This window comes from Lactuca virosa, chromosome 4 (genome assembly GCF_052849685.1).
Source record: "Lactuca virosa cultivar CGN04683 chromosome 4, Lactuca_virosa_CGN04683_v6, whole genome shotgun sequence".
Taxonomy (NCBI): Eukaryota; Viridiplantae; Streptophyta; class Magnoliopsida; order Asterales; family Asteraceae; genus Lactuca; species Lactuca virosa.
Genome location: NC_136429.1, coordinates 427,000,728 through 427,007,176, shown reverse-complemented (window position 1 = coordinate 427,007,176; position 6,449 = coordinate 427,000,728).

Here is a 6,449-nt window from a genome sequence, read left to right as displayed (position 1 = left end):
GGTGCACGATCCACCAATGGGACTCCTCCATGTCCTGTCGACCCATACAGGACAAAGGACACCATTTGGATCGTGTGATAGGAACAACATGTATAAAAGGACCCCTCTTCTCTAGAAGAAGGGATCCCCTTATCTTTATCGAAAACCTTAATCACCTTATTCTCAAATATACACTAACTAGACTATCGGAACTTTATCCCGGGAGCACCTCTCAGACGTCGACTGACATTATCTCTTCATTGTTGTGATTACAGGACTTAATGCAGCCGGAACTATCGAGTGATGGTGCTAAGTACAAGGCTTATATTACAACATTTGGCACCATCTGGGCGTGTACTCAGAGCTACACAACCTTGATACGACTCTAGACGTCTACGATGATGGGAAAAGGATCTATGGCGTCCAACGGAGGAGAGATGAGTCCACTCAGATCCATTTCGTCGCTCGACGGCATGCAAGCATCTGCGTCAGAGGTACAAGCTTCCACCCAAACGCTACCAACACAAGTACCAGGTTTCACAACGTAAACCGCAACGCCAAAAATAGCCGCCCTATGGCGACCATCACCCGTCACAACAGAGCATTTGTTTACAACCACAACTGCAGCGCCTCAGATAACGGTGACCTATTAGTCACAACCACCGACCCAACAGTCGCAACTATCGATTCAGAAGTCACAACCACTAGTTTCTCAGCCGCAATCACTGCCGCAGCAGGCGGGGATGAACACTTGGTCCCCAAGAACCATATTGTCTTCTGCACAACATCCAATGTCGAACTATCAGTTCTCTCCAATATCGGGCATGTCACACATTCCACTCTTCACTCAACAACATCTCCTTCCAGTAGTTGTAGGGATCCATTCCCTAAGTACCACCGTCGCAAGAGTCCAACTCTCACTTGTCATCGGCGTAACATCTCAATACCCATGCTCAACAGTCACAGGGGCCGAATTTGTACATGCTCCGGCACCCGGGATCGAGCCCACAATTACAGCAAAGCATGCAAACAAGCTCACAACACTAACCGTACATCTTTCAAACAACGATGTACAATCAAGCGCACGGGAACCCGTATTATGATAAAAAACAATCATGATGTATGTTGGTTTTCCATATACACACCCTGAAAACCCGGTGAGGAGCACCAACTCTGCTTTCTGCCAGAAGCTCTTGCAGTATGAGATCCCACAGTCGGCGATGAAACCAAACATCCCCGAGTATGATGGTACAACCAATCCGGACAAGCATATCGAAACATATGGGTGGAGGATGATGTCGTTGAGGATGGACAAATGGTTCTCCTATAGGTATTCCCCTGTTATGTTATCGGGAAACGCACACAAGTGGTTCAAGGCACTACAACCTCACAACATCTTGAGTTTCGAGCATTTGCGATACCTTTTCCTCAATAATTTCATGTAGCTAAGGAAGGTCAAGGGAGACGCGAACTCAATAATGGCATGCAAGCAAAAGGAGGGAGAGTCGATAAGGGCGTATTATGATAGATTCACTATGGAAACGCTAAACATCCAAGGCTATGAGTAATTCCTTGCAACCGGCGCCTTTGCCCAAGGCCTACTTACTGGCCCTCTATGGTAAAAGATGCAGGGGATGTTACCTTAGCCGAGGGACGAGCTTAAGTATAGAGTCGAGAAATATCTTAGACAAATCGAAGTTAAAGAGAGAAAAAGAAACCAATCTAAAGGTTGTTGCCAATGCGCATATAAAACATGAGAAAGCAACGTCTCGTCCCAACACTAGCCATCAGGAGTGCCAGGACGGGGGGGGGGGGGGGCATGATAAGCACAACCGGCAATCGCGACACCCATCCTGGAGATATCGTCCATTTGGAAAATATGAACACTAGGGTAACTGAACCGATGTCCATGCCATCACGAAAAATTCTTCGAAAACAGAAAAAGAAAAGTGCAAGTATTGTGAGTTTCATAAGAGCAAAACTTATGATACCGCAGAGTGAATGGTGCTGAAGAAAGAGAGTTAAGAAAAGAAGCTAAAGGGTGACCTTTATAACATCGCAAAGGACCTAAGATCCAAGTTCGATGTCGATCAAATGAATGCCCGAAGTAAAAAAGACACAGGCAAGCGCCCAGAGAAAAAGAGCGACATCTTCACCATCTCCATGCCACACAAAAGTGGCCAGCCCCACGAAGCAAAGGTTGACACCGAGGTATTATCTGGTAACATACTCAATATCAAAATTTTGATAGATGACCCAAGGTCACCAAACTGGGATCCCAGGGATCCACTCTTAATCAACGCTTACATAAGCCAAACGCAAGTTCACTGTGTCTACATAGAGTTGGAACTGAAGAAGGATGCTAAGTAAAGACTTGGAGTGCTTAAACTGAAGAATCGCATCTGAAACGTACCAAAAACCCAAAATGCGATCTTTTTTTACATGTGCGATTGTATTTGTTGATCGGGGATTTGTAAGTATCATTTGAGAAGGAATTTCGAATAATGCAATCGTGGGGAGAAAAATATGACAGCAGAAATGATTGCATTTCCTCTTCGAAGTTCAAAAAATTCCAGGAATAACATCTTACTTCAGTAAACGACAGTTCTAGAGAAAATTACCAAAAATGCAATCACACTTTTGATATATGCAATCGAATATTCTGCTTTCTTGCTACGGAAGATTCCTACTTGCATATAAATACGACCCTCTTGATCAGATTCGAGAGTTAGACGATACTAGACGACGAAAAACCCTTCTGAAGGCGATTTCTGATACTTTTCAGCACTTTCTGAAGATCTGAAATTTGTGACTCATCTAATACACTTAGTATAGCAAGATTAACCAGTTTGATTATATTTTTATTAGTTTTAATTTGTTTTTATCCATGCCTGGCTAAATCCTAGTTTTCAGTTCTGCAATAGACTAGTACATTTCATGTGACCACTTATCCGATTTGGTTTTCATTGTGTACTTCTATCTAGTTGTTTCAATTTTGGACTTAATGAATGTTTGATTTTTAATTCTTATTAGTCTGATCAACTAGGTAAGGTTTAATCATTCCAGTTAATCAGTTAATAGAATCCGTAATTGTTCTTGTCAACTGATAATAAGTAACAAGTATCAGATTGGTTCCGTGTTAGGATTTAACTCTGATATAAACTGAAATTTCATACCTTTACGCTTCCAAGCTTGTGAAAGGTATTGGGTATTTCTGGGAATTTTACATAGATATTAATGCAACTTTTTTGATCTTAATTAAGAGCTTGTTTAATTAGACAGTAAAAAGTTAGGATTAAATGAAGAGCTTGTTTTGGTTAATTTAACTAGGTAAAAGAGATTATACTAGAGCTTGTTAGTTTTTCTCTGTACGATTGTTTTGGTCAAAAAATGAACAAGCAAGAATCAACCAAAGTTTATAAGAGGTTGTGATGTTTAGAATAATGCAAACATAAAATATTGATCAAAGTGACACAAGTTGTTTACCAGGAAAGCCCTTGATCCTTGCTAGGATCTCCAACATAAAACTTTGGGAGGTGATAATGGTTACATGCCTTGATGATTTTATTGATTGAAAATGTCGATTACAGAGAAAATGTAAAGAGTATAAGTACAAGTTTTGTTGTTCTGCTAAGTATCGTGTGTAGTGTGATGAATACAAGTGATTTTTATAGTCTAATGCTAAGCAACAAGAACTCCGAAAATTCTGGGATCCTCCGATATCAACTTATAGACGTTGCTTGACTTGATGACGACTATTCGTTGAGAATAAGTCTTTGGCTGATCATTTCTACACATGTGAGAAAGATAGTTGAGTACATAACCGTTATAAATATTTGAAAAATAATAGTAAGGATCCTGAAGTATGCTTGGGATCCTGAGATTTGACGATGTTGAGGTTTGAGGATCTTGATTATAATTCTGAGATCCTAGCCCTAACAATTGCCCCCAAATAATTCGTACGATATATTTTTGAGTTAGTTTGACAAAATTCAAAGGGATAATTTTAAAACAAATATGATAAGGGGCTTTGAGTTTTAAACCCTAACATATAAGATTTATCCGTTTAAGAACCATCATAATCGGTCAAATTGATCTTTCTCTTACTGTCATCAGCATAAATAGAGGTAATCAATTAGGGCTATTTTTCCTTGCGTCTTTTCGCTTTCATCTACAAGTTTACCAGTCATCTTTGAAGGTACACTTATCTCTTCTTCTCCTTAACTTTTCTTTCATTAGCAATGGGCAAGAAAATGATCGTATCTCGTAAGAACATCCTTGCTCCTTCTGAGGATGATTTCATCGACCAAAAGATTTTATCATACGACGATATTTTCTCTTTCGTTGAGGATGATATCGATTCGTTGAAAACAGTTGGCGCTTTCTCTAATGAAGCTATTTTCAAACCCTTTGATCTAAAACACCAACCTAATTTTTCTTCCTCCTCTTGGGTTTACTTTTCCGAATACCCCTTTAGTTTGTGTCTGAAATACCCCTTTTCCAGGATCATCTCCAACTTCTTTGAAGTTACCTAAATCTCTTACATCCAAGCCATGCCCATTGTTTGGAGAATCTTGTTTTGGATTGACAAATTGAACCAATCGCAAGATTAAGATATAGGTTTAGCTGAGTTAGATCATGTGTATGATCTTACTACCTTGGAAGCTCCCATTTTCTTCTTAGTATGAAACCCTACGAATCCCCTCTCATTCTGAAAACAATACACAATAAATGTGCCTGGAAGGATAAATACTTCTTCATGAGACGTGATTCGATCCTTTTTGGGGATTCCCTGCCGAAGACCTAGGTTAAAAAGTGTAGGAATAATTTTTCCTTCTACTAAGGATCCAGGAATTCACATTTCATTATTTTGTTTGATGTTTTGCAGCTCTCAAGTTTGCAGAACTCATCCCTATCGCCAAGGATACCGAAGAGAAGATAGAGAAGCTTCTCGCTGTTTCTACAGCTGATAGGTATTTCAAGTTCGACTGCCATGTCGTCTGTGCAAGAATAAAGGTATAAGAGACACATAAAGAGTCTAGGTGTATGGTTCTATAGTACCATAAAATACTCCTATAGTATTTTAAACTTTATGTTTGGTTCTAGAGTTTCTTTGTATGGGGTGTTGGTAAGTTTTAGACTTGTTGTTCACCCCGACTATTCCCAAGCAAACGTTAGTCACATCTCGGATAAATATAGTTGATCAGGCTCTATTTATCCAAGATCTGATAACATAATACCTAGGCCTACTCGTAGTGTTCAACTTATCTTAATACTTTTATATGGTTCTTGTTATGACACAGTTCTAGTATGTAGGTATGTACTTATACTTTACTAAAATATCATTATATTTTAAAAGTATACTTTTTAGTCGGAGAGTTTTAGCCCCGTTGTATTTATAGTTGTATATCTTACATGGTTTGATATACTTAGTTCACTATAAACAATGCTCTGATACCAATCTGTCACACCCCCAAACCAGAATGGCGGAAACGTCTGAGGGTGGATGACTTCATGAACAATATCACAACAGATTGAATAATAGCGATCAAAATAACACAACCATCATAATTATAATTGGGAAAATTACATTGTATCCAAATATTGTTTCTTTCAATACAAATTACATTATGACAAGAGTAAATAGTGTGACGCTGTAGTGTCCCATCCTCAAAATCTTGTGATTTCCTGCTTAACGATTTCCTGAGAATTCAAGTAATTTTGAAAAGTGTCAGCAATTAAGTTGGTGAGTTCATATGTGTTTTGTATGTGAAAAATATGTAACTTTTCCTTGTAAAATGATAATGTATGTTTCCAGAAAATCCCGTATTTTCTTAAAATGAGGTGCAGTCTTAAAAACCCTAAGAACAAAAATTTATAAGTATTCCTGTACTTGAAAATAGTATTATGTATTTTTATTCTTATATAAAACCATTTGAACGTATGTTAGCCTCGTGAATCAAATGTATTGTTAATACCCCATGTGAGTTATTACAACCATGCTAAAACCGCAGTTGGTCTGTTGTGACGTGCTTCAAGTGTTGGAATGTTAGACAATTATCATCCCTGACCTGCCGGTCTAGTTGTAGCTAACAACTTAGGTGCGGGATTGTGAGTCCCGTATAGATCTATACACTAGTGTCACGCTCTCTTACCAAGATTCTGGTTATAATTCAGGATTTTAGTGTGTACTCTGGTAGGTACGGTGAAGACTATTTCTCACATAATTTTATCAACATGTTTACGTATAGTGTAATGAAAACCCTTTTGTCGGTGGAAATATTATCTTTCCATATTGGTTACATAGTGTGCAATAATTATACCTTTAAATAATTATTTGTTTGTCCTAAAAAGATAAAATGGTGTTAATGACCCATAAACTATACATATTATAGTTTATTATAAATGTTTGTAGTATATATATATATATATATATATATATATATATATATATATATATATATATAATT